The sequence below is a fragment of the Chelonia mydas genome, chromosome 10 (genome assembly GCF_015237465.2).
Source record: "Chelonia mydas isolate rCheMyd1 chromosome 10, rCheMyd1.pri.v2, whole genome shotgun sequence".
Taxonomy (NCBI): domain Eukaryota; kingdom Metazoa; phylum Chordata; order Testudines; family Cheloniidae; genus Chelonia; species Chelonia mydas.
Window position 1 is genome coordinate 38,214,090 of NC_051250.2, and position 23,297 is coordinate 38,237,386.

Below are 23,297 nucleotides of genomic sequence, written 5' to 3' on the forward strand. Positions count from 1 at the left end.
ACTGGACACTTGGTCACCCTACCCAGTGGCCTCGTGCGCTGAAGTCAGCACACTCTGCCAAGCCACCCCCAGGCCCGATGGTGCCTGGGTCTAGCCCCAAGCAGCCAGCAGGGGCCCGGTCCTGACCTGAGTGCCCTGCCCAAGGCGGTACGATGACAGTGCATGGCTCTGGGGAGACCACAGGAATGATGTACTGCAAGGCTGGTCCCGACCTGTGTGCTCCGTATGGGGGCGTTGTGCTGCGATTACGGAGGCCTGGTGCCTTGCCAAGGCTGCTCCCAGCAAAGCCTATATTGGCTTCCTTGTTACTTTAATTGCCTATTCATTTCTTTAAGTAGCCTGTTGCTTGTTTTGGGGCTTTCCTGGGGGTGGGGCTTCTGCTTTAGCAAGCCTATGTTGGCTTCTTTGTGTATGTAATTGCCCATTCATTTAAATTAAGTAGCCGGTTGCTTTTCAGCTTTGTCTACACTACCCAGCTTTTAGCAACATGACTGTGTCGACATAGTCGTGTCCCTAAAATTCGGGCAGCGTTTGCCAGCTCTTTTGCTGACAAAATACTTCCACCCCCAACAAGCGGCATTCGCGTTTTTGGCAGGAGAGTGCTCCTGCTATTCACACTGGCACGTGCTGCAGCAAAACTTTTGTCTTTTGGGGGGGTGGGGGTGGAGGTGTAGACATAGCCTTTGTCATTGAAGTGTGTGGCTTGTTTTTGGCTTGGTGGTTGGCAGTGGGCGATGCCTCCAAAATGGGATTAGGCTTGCTGTAAAAAGGCAGTGCAGCTTTTTTTATCTTGTAGACCTGGGAGCCTGAGATCAGAAGGATTCTTTCATCAAACTAGCTACCGCCTCTTGGAGAGGCAGATTAATTGCAATGAGGAAAACCCCCCCTCCGTCCATGTAGGATTATAGAGGCCACTCACCTGCCCCCAGAATACTGGACTCTGGTACTTCTGGGAACAGCAGCGTGGTCTTCAAAGTGGCATCCCATGTCCAGCCAAAGCCACATTTGGTTTTATCTCTGTATTGGACGGGGACAAACCTTAGAAAAGCAGTGTCTACACTACAGCTGCAGCACTGTAGTTGAGCTGCTGTAGGGTAGATATAGTGAGTCAGGTGGTGAGGCCACACTGCATGCTGAGAGCAGTAGAGCCAATTGGGGTGGACACCATGGCTGCAGCTGTGGCACAAATACGGATAATTATCATTACCTGTGATTCTTCCTCTCTGAAGATGCCCTCTTCATGTCCGTAGAGAACATGGGATTATTTGCTTACATTTCAAAAATTACTTGCTGTCCAATATTCTGTGCCTCTTGAGGTGAGCCCTGTCTGGGCTGTTCTGTCGTGCCCAGAGCGCCAGTCACAGAGTGATCATCAGATGTCTCATTCACACAACTGCTCAGTTCTAGATTTCTCACATGTCAGTAGTAAGACACTTCTCCAGGCTGGAAACAATGCTCAGGCTGAGCACCACTGGTTTCTGAGGAGGCCCAATATGCCCTTTCATAGTGGAGCATCACACTTGGGGCCATAGGGCACTTTCCATTTAGCAGTCAATTCCCAGTAGTTCCCTTCCATTCCTTTACCTGCATCTGTAATGAGTCCCAACAAAACAACATAGATAGAACTGCTGCTTCCGCTATTAAATGCTGTAACATAAATGCATTGCAAACATGACTTTTTATTCCAGGGCAAATAAGAGTCTGAGACAAGCAGGTCCATTTTCACTTTACCATTAGTTCCAGGGCTACAGGCACGCAACATCAGCAACAATGTACTAGAAGAATCTGTGGCCAAATTCAGCTCTGGGGTAAACATGAGCCGCTCCATTGATGTCAGAGGAGTTGCATCTTTCAGTAATAAATTTGGCTACTGGATCTTGCTTCAGGCAAAAATAATCCCTGATTAGTTCAATTGGTGCAAACCCTACCTTTCCCTTGTCTACACTAGTACTTTTGTTGGCCAGGGGTGTGAAAAAAACACACCCCTGACTGACAGAAGTTTCACCAACAAAAGCACCAGTGTGGATAGTGCTATGTCAGCAGGAGACGATCTCCTGTTGACATAGCTACCACCACTCATTGCGGGTAGTTTAATTATGCTGGTAGGAGAGCTCTCTCCTATTGGCATAGAGTGGCTACATGGGAGACCTTACAGCAATGCAGCTGCAGTGGTACAGCTGTGCCACTGTAAGGTCTGTACTGTAGACATAGCCTTAGGAATCAGCACTGGAGCAGCTACACTGCTTGCTGGCCACTGGTTGCTTAATCATTGCTATTTCTAAGTGTAGATAATACCGTAAAAGACAGCACCATTACAGTTTTCACTGTTGCTACCATCCATGGAAGCTTAAGGGTCCCAGTTTTTTCCAGTGTAGACATAGTCCTGGATTCTGTTAGTGTGTTTGCTACTAATTCATTGCATCACTTTGGTAAAGTCAGTTAGGTCTTGTCCAACTCCACTGGAGGGAGCAACAGTTGTATTACTAGTGTAACAAGATGCTGAAGGCCACTGGCATTTTAAGCACTATGTTGTGGAGACCTGCTCTGAGCTGAGTAGATAACTTCATGCTTAAAATGCCTGTGGCTGCCTGGAATCTTACCTGTAGTATTACTCCCATGGTTGCTACCACTGCTGGAGCAGCACTACTCTTAGCAATTATGGAAAATTTTAGTGTAGTGACAGCCTTGTAGTCTGAAAAATGGCTGTACACTTAAATTGTAAGCTCCTTGGGGAAAGGACCGCCTTTTGGTTCTGCTTGTACAGCACCTAGCACAGTGGGGGTCCTGCTCCCAAGGCGTGTACAGGGTACCACAATACAAACAATTCATAACTAATAAGAATAGTACAGATCTGGTGATGGAAAGTTTCCTTTATCAAAAATCCCCTAATTTGCAAAAGTATTTTGAAATTTGTCTACTTTATATTGAATTGTTATGTGCGTGAGGAGGTAAACTCTCACACAATTACTTATTTACTGTTTACTGATTAATAATAAATATATATTAATAATTAGCTCTTATATAGTGAATTTCATTCACTTTGTATTATTCCAGCCTTTTATATTTCTATAGAAAGCCCAATAAAATATAGAGTTACAATAAAAATAAATTGCTGCATTATAGAAATAGTTTGTTTGTTGGTTGCATCTTTAAATAAACTGTCATAATCCTTCAAACTAAATCTAAAAAAATAAAAGACAAGATCGTTCATGATCTGCAGAGATTTTTTTTTTTTTTTAAAGTGTACTGAATACAGTTTTCTATTTGGAGATGTTACTGAGTGTCCTTTCTGTGCAATACTCATAGCTTGTGAAAATGGCAGAAGGTTTTCAACGCAATCAGCAACCACTCCTACATAGAGTGAACCTTGGAAATGGATTTTTGGAGAATACTTATGTCCACTTATACGAAACAGACATTCAGTCTCGAGATACAGAGCCTGACCCATAAAATGATGGTCTGGATTGTAGAACGGGGAGGTGCTAAATCAAGCAAGGCTGTTTTGTGAAATCAACCATCATGAAAGGAGAAGATATGGTAAAGAAATTAAGCAAACAAAGTATTTCTTAGCTGGAAAAGATTCTAATATCTCAGGAGATTCTAATATCTCAGGTAGGTGAACACCAGTATTTTAAAAAATATAACAAATTATCTCTGTCTTCACTGGAAAAAATTGGTGTGTTTTTACATTGAGATAACTAACTCAAGTTAGTGATACTGATGTCAAATTCTAGTGGAGACAAGGCACTATAGTTTTTACTTTTATTTAGCTAGTCAAGGTCAACCCCAGATATAGGGTATTGTGGTAACAACTACCTGTGCCTTAGCTCCTCAATGTAAAATCCTTGTGAAGATATCTTGAGTTAGCTATCTTGATTTAAAAACACATAATTTTTGCTGTGATGACATAGCCACAATAATATATGCGTAAGTTACATGGCTGTCTTGGGTGCAGACTGAGGGTCATCAAACACACTGATGATTTCTAACTTCCTTGTGTGACAAAGTCAGGCTGGATGGCTGCAAGAGGGTTGTCCTGTTGGGTTCTGGGAAGTGGGTAGGCGCCAGCCCACCCACGGCTAAAGGCCCCTCCCCCAGCCTAACGGGAGGGCCCACTGAGCCTGGGACTCGATGGGGGACAACAGAAGAAAAAACAAGGGCACATGTGAAGGTCAAAGGGTCAAAAGTAGGGAATCTGAAGGCGACACTGAGCAGAGAAACCCAGGCAGTGCCCACTGCTCCTAAAAGCATCCAAGGAGCCAGGGAACACCGCCCAGAGGAACTCTGCGTGAACAGATGAAAGAATGAAAACAGGCCCCACAGTTGCAGGCCCCCCCGGCCAATCAGCCAACCTCCTCTCCCTGGTGTTATAGATGGCCACTTTAGCCATCGCTAGGAGAAGGTTGATGAGGAGGTTGCAAGAGGGTAGTGAAAGGGATGCATATTAGCCCTAGGATGATAAAGGCCCTTTTTCCTACAAGCTGAGAAGGGGATAGCTCAGGTCAGCTGGGGACCCCTGATCCAATGAAGGAATGCCTGAGACCTTTTAAAAACCCCTCCTCTGGGGAGAGAGACAAGCTGCTGCCAGGCTTGTGGCAACAGGGAAATACTGTAGGCTTCTCCAGGGTGAGAGGCAGCTCTCCATCCCATAGAGGAAACAGCCAAAGCTGAGTATCTGCTAGGGGAAGGACTGACACCCCAGGGCAAACAGGACAACACCCCACCCCAGCAATGGGGCAGGGAAAAGTATCCCCCTTTGTTTTTCTGTTTGTGTGTTTGTTTCCTCTTTGTTTGGTGGAGGCCTACCCTGAAAATATGGACAAGTAAGCACAGAGGGGAAGACAAACACTGTCCAAGTGGGGCTGATTTACCCCAGGCCCTTTCACTGCTAGAGGGGGAAGTGCTAAGTGTGGCGAGATGGAGGAAATGCCTTGCCACACTTGCTGAAAGTAGAGAAAAGTTCAAGGAAAAGTCTCTGAAATAATATTAACATATATAAATTCTCTGGCTTTCACTAAAGCCTGAGAGACTCTCAACTGTTCTGGCTGTTGCATTCTTCAAGGTGAAGAGGTTCTGAAAAGTTCCTAAGTAAAGGATGTTTAATTGACCCGGGGCTGATATGTTTCTCCTCTGTTTTTCCTCCGTTTTCAGAGCTGTATATGGATCTCCTGGTAATGCCTCAGGTTGCAACCATACCTGTTAGCAATATCAGCTTTTTCCTTTTTTTCCAGCCTCCAGTGTCTTCAGGATAAATGTTGGTGTAATTGGGAGGATCTGTCTGAGCCCACAAGGGGGGCTGGATCTCCGTCTACTTATTACTTCCTGGTCAGGAAAGGCCATGTCTGTAACCTCTGCTGGGGAAGGGGTTGCCTTTAGGTATGGTGGAGTCAATGCTTTGCCTTCTCTTTTCTCCAGCCTGCTCTCTTTCATGATGCCAGTTGTCTGCTGGGCCTGTTGCTGTGGCACTCTATTACACTGGACAGGGAGCCAGAGGAACACAAGATCCTTATGTGTCACCAACAGTGCTGAATTGGGATATTTGGGTGCAGGAACGATCTTTGCCACCTGGTCTCTGGAGGAAGGGAAAAGTAAATTCCTCCATCTCTGGCAGCCCCCTGCGGGTCAGCGGGACAATAAATCTTTGTTTCTGGCAGACTGTGACCATTCCCCTATTCTGCAGTTCTTCATCTTGCTGCCACTCTCAACTGCTATTGTACCTTCAGGATCCAATATTCCATGTGTCTAATAAAGGGGCTTTCACTTTCAAAATTCTTTTCCTGTTTCACTAGCTTAGATCCAGAAAAGATTGTCACACAGTGGGTCAATGTTGTGCTCTTTTTAATAAGCTGACTCTTACGTTTACAGTACTTCCAGCCCACTCACTTTGGGAAGCCAGAGTTTAAGCCTGACATTAGAACTCCGCTCTCATGCTCGAGGATTTGGCTCATTGCATTATAATTATTTTTTTCTTTTCCCACAGGTTCTCATTAACTGAGACATGGGTTCCCAAAGGTGTGACAGCCAAGTTCCCATCACTGTTATGAACAGTCCCCCAAACAATTGCCCCTTGCTCTTTCCCTGTCTGTGCTTCGTTTCCAGGAGCTTTTTCATGGCAGAGCCTCAACATGAGCTGTCTTCGCCAAGACCCCGGAGCTACTGATGAGTGTATTCTCCAAAGGGATGAATGTGACCCTCATGACCTTTGGAGAGTTGGATACCAGGAAGTGGCATTTTCTGACTGGTGACAGGAGTGACCGCTCTATCCCTCTGGCTATCGATTACCTCTTTGGGGAGCTGTTGACTGAGAAGAGATTAGCAGCTGGTGTTTGGAGACTTGAACAGAGCACCAAAGAACTCAAAATAGTTTAACTGTTCCAGCACTGAACAACTTGTCTGAGTCCCACCCAGCAAATGTTCCTGTTTAATATGACTGAGTCCAGCAGACATTCCATTATTAACAGAATATGCACTCCTACTTGCAAATGCAAAGGGGACACACATTATTTTCAGAACTCCTTGTCATGTGTACATAGGGCTTAGGTATGTGTAGTACACTGGGTCAGAGAAAAGAGCAGGGAGATGGGTCCAAGCCACAAAATTTGAATCTAGATTTCAAACACTCCAAAATTTGGGCTAGGGTGCCTCACTGGGGTTTTGGCTCAGCCCATTATAAGGGTAGGGGCCATTTGCACATTTCAGATCCATAGCTGGTGTTCAAATTTTTATCACCCCCAAAACACTTGTTGGTGTTCTGATCAAAGATTTTGATTTGCAATCACCTGTAATTTTGAAAAGACTGTAATTCAAAGCCCTCTCTGATGGACTGCAACCTTCTCTTGGTGGAGAGGCTTGTGTGGGCTAAAGACCCTCAGTGCTGTGTTGTCCGGACCTTTCATATTCCTGGTAGGGTCACCCTTGGCAAGCAGATCTGAGGCGAGGCTCCTGACTAACTGTGGTCCAAACTTCACAGGACCCCAATGATGGATAAGGCATATAAGAGGACCTTCTAGTACTCTGTGGCTGTGTAGACGGTTGAGGGCTGCAGCAGGAGGGAGGCCCCTGGTTGTCTTGGATCCCCTTGCCACTGAGTCAGGGTTTTCCTTCTGTCAAGTTTCATGTGGTTACTGCCTGCACATCAGTTTCCCCATGCTAAAAGATTTCACATGCAGGCCTCTGCCAAAGGGCTCACACCTGCCCAAAGCCCTGTGGTGGTGAAGACAGGAGCAGTGATCTCTGGGAGTCTTTAGTCACAAACCTGCACACAGGCGGCAGCCATGTAATGGTCATCTTGTGTTTGGATGAGACAGAAGTGCATTTCGGCAGCAGCGGCTGTGACTGAGCAGATCTTTTCAGGATCCTCTCTGCTCACCCCAAATGGGGAGGGGGCTAAAAAAGGTGCCCCAAACATAGGCTGTCTCATACTCTTACAACTGGATGGCCGCATCCAGTGGAATCGCTCAACTCTGCGGCCGAAACAAGAGATACAAGACAATGAAATTCGCCACCTGGAATGTCCGCACCCTTATGGACTTTCAGCACAATGAATGCCCAGAAAGAAGAACTACCATAATTGCCAGAGAGCTGGCAAGACTCAACATTGACATTGCAGCCCTTAGTGAAACCCGCCAGGCTGATGAGGGTCAATTAAGAGGATGGAGGTGGCTACACCTTCTTTTGGAAAAGAAAACCACCTGAAGAGAGACGCATTCACGGGATTGACTTTGCCATCAAAAATAAGATTGCTAGTCAGCTTTTGGAACTTCCTGTGGGGATCAGTGAGTGTCTCATGACTCTTCGGCTCAAGCTCTGCAACAATCAATATGCTACGGTCATCAGTGCATACACCCCAACGCTCGATGGGGAAGACAACAAGGAGCAGTTTTATAGCACTCTCGATGCAGTCCTCACAGCCACACCTAAGGCAGACAAACTCATCCTCCTGGAAGATTTCAATGCCAGAATTGGACAGGACTGCTAACTCTGGAGTGGCACAATAGGCAAAGAAGGGGTGGGAAATGAAAACACCAATGATATTCTCCTCCCCAGCAAACGTGTGGAGCATGACCTGCTCATCACAAATACCATCTTTTGGCAGAGCAAGAAATTTAAGACCACCTGGAAACATCCTCAGTCCAAACTCTGGCACCTCCTTGACAATGATACAGTCAGAGCCTGAGATTACACTGACGAGCCATGAGAGGTACAAATCATTGTTGGACAGACCATCGATTTGAGTTTACTAATCTTGCGCACCACACCGCAAACACCCAAAGACTTAAGCGAAAGTGGTACAACATCAAAGCACTTCAAGACCAAGCCTGCTGTGAGACTTTCCAGTAACACCTGTCTGAGGAAACTCTCTAACTTGCCTGATAACATCATTTGACATTTAAGAGCACTGGGATCAATTTAAAAATAACATTCACAGTGCATGTGCTGAAACCACAGGATATTCCACTCATCTGTATCCAGACTGGCTTGACGAAAACAATAAGGAAATCCTAGCATTAATTCAACAGAAAATAAATGCATTCTGTAACTGGAAAAATGATTCCTCTAATAAACAAAAACATGAGGCCTATCACTTGCTCAAAGCCGAAGTCCAAAGGAGGCTATGGTGACATCAAAAACAAGTGGTGGCTAGAGAGAGCCTCTGAGATCATAGAATCATAGAATATCAGAGTTGGAAGGGACCTCTGGAGGTCATCTAGTCCAACCCCCTGCCCAGAGCAGGACCAATCCCCAACTACATCATCCCAGCCAGGGCTTTGTCAAGCCTGACCTTAAAAACTTCTAAGGAAGGGGATTCCACCACCTCCCTAGGTAACGCATTCCAGTGTTTCACCACCCTCCTAGTGAAAAAGTTTTTCTTAATATCCAACCTAAATCTCCCCCACTGCAACTTGAGACCATTACTCCTTGTCCTGTCATCTGCTATCACTGAGAATAGTCTAGATCCATCCTCTTTGGATCCACCTTTCAGGTAGTTGAAAGCAGCTATCAAATCCCCCCTCATTCTTCTCTTCTGTAGACTAAACAATCCCAGTTCCCTCAGCCTCTCCTCATAAGTCATGTGTACCAGACCCCTAATCATTTTTGTTGCCCTTCGCTGGACTCTCTCCAATTTTTTCACATCCTTCTTGTAGTGTGGGGCCCAAAACTGGACACAGTACTCCAGATGAGGCCTCACCAATGTCGAATAGAGGGGAACGATCACATCCCTCGATCTGCTGGCAATGCCCCTACTTATACATCCCAAAATGCCATTGGCCTTCTTGGCAACAAGGGCACACTGCTGACTCATATCCAGCTTCTCATCCACTGTCACGCCTAGGTCCTTCTCTGCAGAACTGCTGCCTAGCCATTCGGTCCCTAGTCTGTAGCGGTGCATTGGATTCTTCCGTCCTAAGTGCAGGACTCTGCACTTGTTCTTGTTGAACCTCATCAGATTTCTTTTGGCCCAATCCTCCAATTTGTCTAGGTCCCTCTGTATCCTATCCTTACCCTCCAGCATATCTACCACTCCTCCCAGTTTAGTGTCATCCACAAACTTGCTGAGGGTGCAATCCACACCATCCTCCAGATCATTAATGAAGATATTGAACAAAACCGGCCCCAGGACTGACCCTTGGGGCACTCCGCTAGATACCGCCTGCCAACTAGACATGGAGCCATTGATCACTACCCGTTGAGCCCGACAATCTAGCCAACTTTCTACCCACCTTGTAGTGCATCCATCCAGCCCATACTTCTTTAACTTGCTGACAAGAATACTGTGGGAGACCGTGTCAAAAGCTTTGCTAAAGTCAAGGAATAACACGTCCACTGCTTTCCCTTCATCCACAGAACCAGTTATCTCATCATAGAAGGCAATTAGATTAGTCAGGCATGACTTTCCCTTGGTGAATCCATGCTCACTGTTTTTGATCACTTTCCTCTCGTCTAAGTGCTTCAGAATTGATTCCTTGAGGAATCCAGGATTTCATAGACCAAGATGATATGAGAAGCTTCTTTCAAGCAAAAAAGCTATATATGGGCCAAGCTCCAAAAGCCCACCCTCTTATGTTCCCAGGATGGTTCCACCCTCCTCAAGGACAATGTGGCCATTAAACAATGCTGGAAGGAGAACTTTGAGAGCGTACTAAACTGCAAATCCACAGTCTCTGAAGACACCATTGAATTCATTCCACGATCCTCAACAATGGAACTGTGACTGTATAGATCATTTTTGCAACCAAGGCTCTATAGTGACACCAAATATTTTACAAAGGAGGTCAAGTAAGGTGTCTATGACAAGGTTATGATTATGCTATCTGAGTGCATGTATCATTTTGTATTTAAAGTGATAAGTATTGGCTCTATACTGTCTGTATTTCAAACTTGTGCTGTGCTTCTGGGTGACACCCCAGACAATTTGGCATCAGCACCCATTAAGGACTGTGAGCTATACAAGTGACCCATTGAGAGAAGGCAGATACACCTTGTGACTCAGCAAGGGACATGCCTATGGACAGAACTCTGTTTTTCCATGCCATGTGCTGGGTAGCTTGTTTTTGGAACAAAGAAGCACAAGCCACATGGCAAAAGGACTATAAAAGGCAGCTGCATCATCTCCATCTTGTCTTCAATCCTGATTCTTAGCTCTGGAGGAACTTTGCTACAAACTGAAGCTCTGAACAAAGGACTGAATGACCCATCCAAGCTGTGAATGTACTCTAGCAACTTGATTTGAACGTGCAGTTTATTCCATCACTGCTACAAGCCTAAACCATGCCATTACTGTGTGTAATTGATTCCATTTAACCAATTTTAGCTCTCATCTATATTTCTTTCTTTTTATGAATAAACCTTTAGATTTTAAAAGATTGGCAACAGCGTGATCTGTGGATAAGATCTGACTTGTATATTGTCTTGGGTCTGGGGCTTGGCCCTTTTGGGATCGGGAGAACCTTTTTTCTTTTACTGGGATATTGGTTTTCATAACCATTCGTCCCCATAAGGAGTGGTGCTGGTGGTGATACAAAGGAACTGGAGTATCTGAGGGAATTGTTTGTATAACTTCTGGTTAGCCAGTGGAGTAAAACTGAAGTCCTCTCTGTTTTGGCTGGTGTGGCGTGCCTTAATAGTAAAGGAACTCCAGCTTTGGGTTGTCACTGCCCTGCTCTAAGCAATTTGTTCTGAATTGATGATCTCATTTGTGTCCCGCCAGAGGCTGCATTGTTACAGGAACACGTTGCTGATCCTCCATCTTTTGAGGAAGGCCGGCATGCCATCACAAACAAAATCACAAGACACCAGGCCCAGATGCATCCTAGCTTAGGTTTTTAAAGCTGGTGGAACAATACTCCAGCACAAACTTTGCCAACTCCTCGATAAAATCTGGACCTGCGAAGAAATTTCACCTGACTTTAAGAACACCAACATTGTTTCAATATTCAAGAAAGGGGACAAATCTTTGTGTGGGCACTACAGAGGTATCGCCCTCCTCTCCATCACAGTGAAGATCCTTGCCCGGATCCTACTAAACTGTCTCCTCCACCTTGCTGAGGAACTTATTCCCGAATCACAGTGTGGCTTCAGGCCATCTTGATGCACAACCGACATGATTTTTGTGGCACGACAGATTTAGAAGTGCAGAGAGCAACACCAGGAACTGTTCATGGCACTCATCGACCTAACCAAGGTATATGACTCTGTCAATCATGATGCCCTATGGGAAGGTGCTGTGTAGGTTTGGCTGTCCACAGAAATTCATTTCCATCATCAGACTACTCTATGATGGGATGACTGCCATCATTCTGTGCAGTGGCTGAGAGACCGAACCATTTATCATTTGCACAGGTGTCAAGCAAGCCTGTGTCATTGCTCCTACGCTCTTCTCTATTTACCGTGCCGTGATACTGATTGTCATCCATGACCGCCTTCCTGATGGAATCGTGATTGAGTATTTTATGGATGCCCAATTCCTCAACATCTGACGTCTCCAAACAAAATCTAAGATCACACCAACCTGCAAATTATCCTAAATCTTTTTGCAGATGCCTATTACAGCCTGGGTGTCTCTCTCAACATCGGGAAAAACAAGGTACTCTACCAGCCCTCATCTGCACAAACTACTCTTCATACTCCACAAATCACTATCAGTGGAGAACCCCTGGAAAGTGTGGACCATATTCCATATCTTGGCAGCCACCTCTCTCAAACAACTAACATGGACACAGGATCTGCTGTGCCAGCACATCCTTTGGACGACTACTCAAACGAGTCTTCAATTACAGGGATCTGCAAACTGGCACCAAGATCTTCGTTTACAAGGCAGCTGTCATCCCCACCCTTCTCTGTGTGTGAGACCTGAGTAACCTACAGCCCATACCTCAAGTGGCTGGAGTGGTTCCAGCAGCACTGCATCAGGAGGATTCTCTGGGAAGACCAATGCACTAACATCAGCATTCTCTCTGCAGCTAACATCAGCAGTGTAGAAGTGCAGATCATGAAACACCAACTGCGCTGGGCTGGCCACTGTGTACATATGCCTGATACTCACCTCCCACAGCAAGTACTCTTCTCTGTTAAGTCAGGGAAGAAGGGCTCACAGAGGGGAGCAGAAGCCCTTCAAAGACATATAGAGGAAAATAGAGGAAAATAGAGGAAATGGTTGTAGGGGATAATCTTGGCTCAAGTGATCATGAGCTAATTCAGTTCAAACTGAATGGAAGGATTAACAAAAATAAATCTGCGACTAGGGTTTTTGATTTCAAAAGGGCTGACTTTCAAAAATTAAGGAAATTAGTTAGGGAAGTGGATTGGACTGAAGAATTTATGGGTTTAAAGGTAGAGCAGGCCTGGGATTATTTTAAATTAAAGCTGCAGAAGCTATCGGAAGCCTGCATCCCAAGAAAGGGGAAAAAATTCATAGGCAGGAGTTGTAGACCAAGCTGGATGAGCAAGCATCTTAGAGAGGTAATTAAGAAAAAGCAGAAAGCATATAGGGAGTGGAAGAAGGGAGGGATCAGTAAGGCAAGCTACCTTATTGAGGTCAGAATATGTAGGGATAAAGTGAGACAGGCTAAAAGTCAAGTAGAGTTGGACCTTGCAAAGGGAATTAAAACCAATAGTAAAAGGTTCTATAGTCATATAAATAGGAAGAAAACAAAGAAAGAGGAAGTGGGACCGCTAAAAACTGAGGATGGAGTGGAGGTCAAGGATAATCTAGGCATGGCCCAATATCTAAACAAATACTTTGCCTCAGTCTTTAATAAGACTAAAGAGGATCTTAGGGATAATGGTAGCATGATAAATGGGAATGAGGATATGGAGGTAGACATCACCATATCTGAGGTAGAAGCGAAACTCAAACAGCTTAATGGGACTAAATCGGGGGGCCCAGATAATCTTCATCCAAGAATATTAAAGGAATTGGCACAAGAAATTGCAAGCCCATTAGCAAGAATTTTTAATGAATCTGTAAACTCAGGGGTTGTACCGTATGATTGGAGAATTGCTAACATAGTTCCTATTTTTAAGAAAGGGAAAAAAAGTGATCCAAGTAATTATAGGCCTGTTAGTTTGACATCTGTAGTATGCAAGGTCTTGGAAAAAATTTTGAAGGAGAAGGTAGTTAAGGACATTGAAGTCAATGGTAAATGGGACAAAATACAACATGGTTTTACAAAAGGTAGATCGTGCCAAACCAACCTGATCTCCTTCTTTGAGAAAGTAACAGATTTTTTAGATAAAGGAAACGCAGTGGATCTAATTTACTTAGATTTTAGTAAGGCGTTTGATACGGTGCCACATGGGGAATTATTAGTTAAATTGGATAAGATGGGCATCAATAGGAAAATTGAAAGGTGGATAGGGAATTGGTTAAAGGGGAGACTACAACGGGTCCTACTGAAAGGTGAACTGTCAAGTTGGAGGGAGGTTACCAGTGGAGTTCCTCAGGGATCGGTTTTGGGACCAATCTTATTTAATCTTTTTATTACTGACCTGGGCACAAAAAGTGGGAGTGTGCTAATAAAGTTTGCAGATGATACAAAGCTGGGAGGTATTGCTAATTTAGAGAAGGATAGGGATACCATACAGGAGGATCTGGATGACCTTGTAAACTGGAGTAATAGGAATAGGATGAAATTTAATAGTGAGAAGTGTAAGGTCATGCATTTAGGGATTAATAACAAGAATTTTAGTTATAAGCTAGGGACGCATCAACTAGAAGTAACGGAGGAGGAAAAGGACCTTGGAGTATTGGTTGATCATAGGATGACTATGAGCTGCCAATGTGATATGGCTGTGAAAAAAGCTAATGTCGTCTTGGGATGCATCAGGAGAGGTATTTCCAGTAGGGATAAGGAGGTCTTAGTACCGTTATATAAGGCACTGGTGAGACCTCACCTGGAGTACTGTGTGCAGTTCTGGTCTCCCATGTTTAAGAAGGATGAATTCAAACTGGAACAGGTACAGAGAAGGGCTACTAGGATGATCCGAGGAATGGAAAACTTGTCTTATGAAAGGAGACTCAGGGAGCTTGGCTTGTTTAGCCTAACTAAAAGAAGGTTGAGGGGAGATATGATTGCTCTCTATAAATATATCAGAGGGATAAATACCAGAGAGGGAGAGGAATTATTTAAACTCAGTACCAATGTGGACACAAGAACAAATGGATATAAACTGGCCACTAGGAAATTTAGATTAGAAATTAGACGAAGGTTTCTAACCATCAGAGGAGTGAAGTTTTGGAATAGCCTTCCGAGGGAAGTAGTGGGGGCAAAAGATCTATCTTGCTTTAAGATTAAACTCGATAAGTTTATGGAAGAGATGGTATGATGGGATAACATGGCTTTGGTAATTAAATATTCATGGTAAATAGGCCCAATGGCCTGTGATGGGTTTTAGATGGGGTAAGATCCAAGTTACCCGGGAAAGAATTTTCTGTAGTATCTGGCTGATGAATCTTGCCCATATGCTCAGGGTTTAGCTGATCGCCATATTTGGGGTCGGGAAGGAATTTTCCTCCTGGGCAGATTGGAAGGCCCTGGAGGTTTTTCGCCTTCCTCTGTAGCATGGGGCACGGATCACTTGCTGGAGGATTCTCTGCTCCTTGAGGTCTTTAAACTACAATTTGAGGACTTCAATAGCACAGATATAGGTGTGAGGTTTTTTTGTGGGAGTGGTGGGTGAAATTCTGTGGCCTGCGTTGTGCAGGAGGTCAGACTAGATGATCATAATGGTCCCTTCTGACCTAAATATCTATGAATCTATGAATCTATATCTTGAAACGGGAGGACTTCAACCCAACAAACTAGGAAGACTTGGCACGGAACAGAACACACTGGTGCCACACCATACACCAAGCCACAGCCCACTTTGAGGAGAACAGACATGCTCATGAGACAGAGAAGCAACAAAGGAGGAAAGAAAGGGTGTAATGCTCTAGCCAACAACTATGTCTCCTCCAAGATCACACCCGTCGCTTCTGTGGGAAAAACTGCAGGACTCTTCAGCCACCTAAAACCCACCAATGAACCCCCTTGGCAGACATCATCCTCTCATTGAGGGATAGCCAAAGAAGAAGAATTAAAAGTACAGTGCAGGAGGGAAAGCCCAGCAGGAAAATGTAGTTTTTAGCTCTTGATCGGGAGAAAACACATTAATTAGCCTTTTTTTTTTTTGCACTTGAGAGTGGATGGAGATGTCACCTACAAGTAAATGTTAAAATGCTGTGACTACAAAAGGACAAATTCTGCCCTGATTTACTCCCTGTGGTGTAAATTAGGACAGAATTTGGCCTCACATTTCTAAACCAAAAGAAAATATCAGGGTAAAAATATCTTTTTTACTCTGTTTTGTATAGCACCTAGTACTATGGGGTCCTCGTCCATGCATGGAACTCCCTGGGGGTTGTGGTAGTACAAATAATAAATAATAGAAATAATAATCCAGTCAATTTTGATTTAAACCGTGAGTCAGGAAGACTTAATTCAATCATGGATTTCTACATAAAAGTGCATTCTTGTTGGTTGTTATAACCTTACTACATATTCTTCACAACTCAGAGATAGATGTATTTTTCATTTTTAGAAAGTACACACTATATGTTTTTAAAGTGATTTATTTTGAAAACTTTTTTCAGATTAGTTTTATAGCTATATCAGAAAATGAATAATTGTTTGGTTATTTCATTTACCAAAGGTAATTGAAGCAGATAGTTCACCTTCCAATGACTTCATAAATATCTCCAATTCAACAGGTTAATCGTTAGTATCTGAAGGATTTTCTTGCCATGCTGTATTAGGAGGAGAACATTACCAGACAGACATTTAAATTGTTTTATTAAAATAAAACAACAATGTTATGTATTCTGGATTTTTTTTATAGCAAACATATAATATTTTAACAAAACAAGCATATGAATTTTTGAATTTAAACATTCAAGTTCTTTTTAAATCAGGTTTGTTTTTGTTAAAATTAATTAAAATAGTTAAATGAAATTAAAAAACAAAAATTAAATAGACTATGTCAGCCAGGTCAACATGAGAAACGTGAAATATTGGCTTTTGCAGCTAAATCAGTCGTCTTCACCTTCATTTTCCTGTTTTGTTCATAATCTGGAAAAGAAAAACAAGCTTTCCTGATTTTTCAGGTCCCAAACGATTTCTCAGTTTGGAATGAATTAGTCTGAAGGAAGAAAATAATATTCTTTCTACACCGGCAGAAGAAGCTACTGCTGTTAAGTGAGATTATCACTTCAACAGTCTCTGAATCCAACTGCTTAAGTGACTTTCACCAGTTCACTGGTGTGACTTTCTTTAAAACATTATCAGCAAACATATATTTCTTGAATGATTCACCCTTAACTCTGAAGTTCGTTATAGTTGGCATTATGGAGGGATGATTGCTGGATGTCCATGTCATAGCCAACTCCTCCTCTTCAGCACTTAAGGTTTGACCCTGGTACGCAGTATTGAGAATATTTGCAAGAAAATGAGCTGGAGATAGTGCTTGTCCCATTCATTTTTTTTAATGCTTGTAATTTAAATCTGTTGTTGCATACTTCTCTTTTTAAGATCTCACTCAGTTCCTTCCAAATTTCAACAGCGTCAGCAATAAAACAGCTGTTTCCCTGCATTTTGTTCAAGGCTACAGAAATAGGCTTCAGGATACTCAGCATGTGTTCAACATTTCTCTTAAGCCCAATTTTGAGAACTTTGGCTGTGACAGTGCCATCTATTTTTTCATGATTTGGGTCACAAACGGTCATCAGATTAGGCCAGTTCTTGATATAGTGCTCAAAACAGTCCACTACAGAGTTCCATCGCACATCTTGTGGGAGAGTTAGCTTGGTTCCTCCCACTTTTTTCAGAGCAGCTGCTGCAAAGTGGTTGTTATGGAAGTATTTTGCCATTTCAACAATATTAGCCTTTATTTCTGGAACACTGAAGTCTTTGGCTAGGAGGTAAATCAAATGAGCACTGCAACTGTATGTTATTAGCTTGGGACTCTCGTCTAAATTTCTTCTCATCTTGGATACATTTGCAGCATTGTCTGTGACCAAGCTGCATACTAGACATTTGAATTTTTTTCCCACAGTTTGTTATAGCTTTTACTGCTACTTCTTGTAAGTATTCTGCTGTGTGTGCATTTCCTGATGTATCAGTTGTTTTTGTAAGGAAGACATTCCCTTCTTCTGTTGTCACACAAGCACTTACAACAGGATCATTGTGGATATTGCTCCACTCATCAAGACTCGGGTTAACAATTTTACCCTCTGGACCTTTTGCACACTCCTCAGTTTCTCTTTCGTACACTTTATGCAGCAATTTGTCTGCTACATCTGCTCTGTTGGGTCGACTGTATCCTGGTCTTAATAACTGAACCATGTTAATGAAGTGTGGGTTCTCAATCATACGGAAAGGAGAGTTTGTTGCATAAACAGAAACTTATCTATGGTTGTTTCTCGATGATGGAGGTTTTTTTTTTTTTTGCTGCAGGTGATATACTGTGGCTATGTGCCATACATGATGTGACTGAAACACTATCATTGGCAGATAACTCTGAAACTATAGAAAATGATGGTGATCTTGAAAGTGGATAGTCTTCAGAGTCCTTTATGTTGAGGATGGATTCTCCTAAACAAAATAAGTCAATGCAGTTATTTAATTATTATTACCATACTGCTCATTTAGTATTACTCATTGCATTCACTAACACTCAGTACTACTTTAAAGATGAAATTGTAAAAGGAAGATCTGCCTATTTCAGCTATTTATTTTTTATCACAAGTGCATCTAAAATGATAGTACCATAGAGTAACAACTATAATTTTTGCTCAAACATGAGAATTCAAGAATAGTCCAGAAGGAAGACAGGCAGTCCTTAAGGAAGAAGTATGAAATAAAAAAGTTTACCAACGTGAAGATCCTGCAGGTTCAGACATGTTCCTTTCATCATCTTCAATACTGCTTCCTCCTGAGAAGGAACACTTCTCATGATGATGTTTCATTAGGGCAACCAGGCCTTGCATTTCTTTGTTGCACTGTTTGCATTTTGCATGCATGCCTGTCTTACCCACAGGTAGAGGAACTTCACTGAAATATTCCCAAACTGGGTTTCTTTTACGGCCTGCTGGGAATGGTAGATCTCAAATCAATGAAGGCTACACTCAGAAAGACCAAGACTTCTGGAATATGCTGCTCAAACAGTTTCACTTTTGTTTCTACTGCCTATCCCTCCCTTCTCACGTTTATCTCCAGAATTCTTTGTCCAGATCTATGAATCTTCTATTCGTTGAACTTTTTGAAACTTCTCACTTCTAGAGATATGTAAGGGATTGACTCTGCACACAAATTTGCAGAGGGACAATAGGGTTGAGGTCTGTTGTTTCTCACCTCCTATATATTCTTTATTTAAAAACATTTTTGCTATTAACAAGCATGTTATCTTTGGAGACACAAATCCACAGTCTGAGAACTTCAAAACTGAGCATCTCTGATGGTATCTTCTAGACTGAGCACTGAGTCCCATTGGGTAGATTGAAAGATTAACCTAAATCTATACAGAAGCCCCTGGAATCCCATAAGATTGGGTCCCTAATCCATGAACTATTGGAACTCCTTTACAAAACTTTTCTTAAATATTACATGACTATATTGTCTCATACTATAAAATTAGAATTTATAATCCCTATTCCATGATGAAAACGAGTACTTCTGGCACCTTAGAGACTAACAAATTTATTTGAGCATAAGCTTTCGTGAACTACAGCTCACTTCATCGGATGCATTCCTGTAGCTCATGAAAGCTTATGCTCAAATAAATTTGTTAGTCTCTAAGGTGCCACAAGTACTCCTGTTCTTTTTGCGAATACAGACTAACACGGCTGCTACTCTGATTCCATGATGAGATATCTTTGAGCTATAATGTATCTTAATTAAAACTATCTTTAGATAGGTGTTTTTTTCTCCTAAAAAAGCATTTTATTAAAAAAACTGATTTAAATTAAAAAAATTGATTTTTTCTAAAGAAATCATTGATTTTTATCCACCCTGATAAAAATCCTCTTCTCATGTGTTCTCTAACTATCACAATACACAAGTTTACTAACCTAAGAAGGAGAAATTACTGAGCACAGCTGATAGAGAAAACCATTTGTAAGGTCCCTGGGTGCTCAGTTAAAAGGTTTTAAAACACCTACAATTATTAAATCCCCTAATACATATTGTCTGTGGTTTTCAATGTTATGCCATTTTGAAGAGTCAGGAACATAAAGCAAAAACAAAGAGATCTAGTTGAACCAGAAGCCTCCAACTCAGCACAAGTGTTAAAGCATTTATGAAGTAGTTTGGTGAAATTGTCTGAACTGGTGGCTATACTGTATAGGCTTGAGAATCTTGTTTCTCAGTAAGCGGTAAAGAGTCCTGTGGTACCTTATAGACTAACAGACGTATTGGAGCATAAGCTTTTGTGGGTGAATACCCACTTCGTTGGATATCCAGACTAACACAGCTACTCCTCTGATACTCTGAGAAACAAGTATGTGTACAGTGTGAAAAACAACCACCAAAAAACCACTGCAGTGAGTCCGAGAGCCTAGGCCAACTGATTTGGGTTTGCAAGGCTTGCGCTAGGGGCTAAAAATAGCACAGTAGGCATTCCCACTTGGTCTGGCATCTGAGCTCTCCATGTTTCAGAGCTCAGGCTCCCACCCAAGCCCAAACAACTGCAATTTTTAACCCTGTTAGCTTGAGTCCAAACCAGTCCATCCAGGCTCTGAGACTTGCTGTCATGGTTTGTTTTTATTTATTTTATTTTATTTTCCAGTGTAGATGTACCCTCAGAGGTTGAGAGTGCTGGTGCTTTTATGTGGATTGTGCAGTGATTGTAGGATGGAAGCAGAGTGTTAATCACTTGATGGGTGAATCAAGGCTTCATATGCATCCCAGAACTGGTGTCTGAGTAAGTGACTCTGGACTTGTCCACACTTAAAGTGCTACAGTGGCACTGCTGTGTTGCTGCAGCTGCGCCTCTGTAGCACTTCGGTGTGGACACTACCTATGTGCCAATGGGAGGGATTCTCCCACTGGCATAGTAAGTAGTCCCCCTCCCCAAGAGGTGGTAGCTAGATTGATGGAAGAATTCTTCCATCAGTCTAGTGCTCCCCACACGGGTTGGCTTAATTACATTGTTTAGGGGGGTGGATTTTTCACACCCCTGAACATAGGAATTATGCCAACTTAATTTTCTAGTGTAGACCAGGCCTCTGATTATGCTCAGAGGTTATTCTGGAATCAGAGAACTAGCCTTGGATTCTCATGCCATGTCTACGCTACAAGCACAACATCAGCACAGCTGCAACTACGCTGCTGTAGCACTGTAGCGTTAGACACCTGCTACAGCTGCAGAAGGGGTTTTTCCATTTCTGTAATAAATCCACCCCCTCAAGAGGTGGTAGCTAGGCTGACAGAAGCATTCTTCCATTGACCTAGTGGTGTTTATACTGGGACTTTGGTCGGCTTAACTACACATTTTTGACACCTCTGAGTGATGTAGCTAGGTCAACATAAGTTTTAGATGTAGAATAGGCCCAACTGTGCTTGGCAGATGGGGATGTGGGTCTCATCATTCATTCACTGAAACACCCACCATCAGCTTTTGTATATCCCAGCACTGGTATGTGGATGTGGTTAGTAGGTGTGAAGAGACTATGAATTCCTGTCACTGTTTTAATCATCTTGTGAAATCACTTCAGTGGTGTCCATTGCTTTTGCAGAAGAATAAGCCATAATTGCATGTTTCATTAAGTTCTCCTTTCCATAAGCCCTGGAATGACTCTGCCACTTGGTCCCTTTCTATGTCCATGTATGAAATATACAGTGAGGGTGCTGAAGAATCTTCTCAAGCAACCTGGACCAGATGCCACTAATGTAGAGCTGGTATACTCTGCTCAAGATAAAGCCTACATCAAGGTATCCATCCTGTGATGGGTTCAGTCACAGAAACCTGTTTGGGACTGCCACCTGATGCGCCTTGACTACCTCTGAGCCTGTTTTCTCTGCTAGCTTGGGACTTCAGTACCTTGCCTTGTTTGAACCAGATATGCTTGCGTGCTGCAAACACAGATCCAAGTCTGAACTACATCCCACACAAGCTGCAGGCTTAACTGAAAACAGCTGAAGAAGTACTCCTGTCTCCAGCACTCAGATACCCAGCTTCCAATGGGGTCCAAATCCCAAATAAATCCGTTTTACCCTGTATAAAGGTTATACAGGATAAACTCATAAATTGTTTGCCCTCTATAACATTGATAGAGATATGCACAGCTGTTTGCCCCTCCCTCCCCCCGGTATTAATACATACTCTGGGTTAATTAACAAATTAAAAAGTGATTTTTATTACATACAAAAAGTAGGATTTAAGTGGTACCAAGTTATAATAGACAGAACAAAGTGAATTACCAAACAAAATAAAATAAAACACGCAAGTCTAAGCCTAATATAGAAGGAAACTAAATGCAGGCAAATCTCACCCTCAGAGATGTTCCAGTAAGCTTCTTTGACAGACTAGCCGTCTTCTAGTCTGGGCCCAATCCTTTCCCCTGGTACAGCCCTTGTTCCAGCTCAGGTGGTAGCTAGGGGATTTCTCATGACTGCAGCGCCCTTTGTTCTGTTCCACCCCCTTATATAGCTTTGGCACAAGGCAGGAATCTTTTGTCTCTTTAGGTCCGCACCCCTCCTTCTAAATGGAAAAGCCCCAGGTTTAAGATGGATTTCAGTACCAGGTGACATGGTCACATATCCTGTGAGACCCCAAGCCTTCATTCTTCCCAGCCTGACTCCCAGGAAGGCTTGCAAATAAACAGAGCCATCTACAGTCAATTGTCCTAATTGATGGGAGCCATCAAGATTCTAAACCACCATTAATGGCCCACACTTTGCATAATTACAATAGGAACTCAGTTATATTTCATATTTCTAGTTTCAGATACAAGAATGATACATTTATACAAATAGTATGACCACACTCAGTAGATTATAAGCTTTGTGATGATACCTTACAAGAGACCTTTTGCATGAAGCATATTCCAGTTACATTATATTCACACTCATTAGGATATGTTCATAAAATCATATGGAGTGCAACATCACACATCCCTCCCCTATTCCTCTGTTTTCTTCACTCCCTGTCTTTTTGAGTCTAGGTTTGGACAGACATTGAGAAGTTGCTCAGATTTTTGGCTCTCTCAGAGCATTGCATTTTATTCACACATAAGAGACAGGTTCTTATCTAAACTCATGTGACCAATAGGAATAATAGAGATAATGAAAAGGATAACAAAACACGGGGATTAAGAACTTGCATTTCTTTAACTCTTGACAATCACTCATCAAGTTCTCCCATCTTTAACCATCATGGCCTGCACACCACCATTATGGTCTCACATCTCAACTGCCATTCTGACTAAAGTATTATCTATGCTTGGGAATAATCCCAACTCAGCCACTGGTAGCCAGTAATCGTGTGGCTGTACCATGTAGACAAGAGCAAACTAGAGTTGGCACTGATTGAACTAATTACGATTTATCTCACTGATATCCAGGGGTACACACTGACTAGTTCAGTTGGTGGAAACTCCTTTAGGTCTTGGTCTACATTTATGAGGCAGCACTGGTGCATCTTCATTGATGGCTGAGCTGGGGCTATTTCTGAGCGTGAATGAGGGCTGAGAAGGACTAGACAGGACTCCCTTTGAAGATCACCACCAGTCAAATGGCTGTTGGGCAGTGGAGGGCCCTCACTTC

At 42.9% G+C, this 23,297-nt stretch overlaps 1 protein-coding gene across 2 annotated transcripts in view; it reads left to right on the plus strand.

Annotated features, from left to right (window-relative positions):
* Positions 1-23,297, plus strand: part of CCDC78 (coiled-coil domain containing 78) — a 75,974-nt gene that overhangs the window by 12,330 nt on the left and 40,347 nt on the right. The window contains exons 2-3 of one of the 2 annotated variants that reach the window (XM_043524621.1): positions 3,307-3,612; positions 5,232-5,376. The exons of the other annotated variant lie outside the window; for it this stretch is intronic. The gene's annotated coding sequence lies outside the window, so the exon portion shown is untranslated. The remainder of the gene's footprint in view (positions 1-3,306; positions 3,613-5,231; positions 5,377-23,297) is intronic. 2 annotated transcript variants of the gene reach the window in all.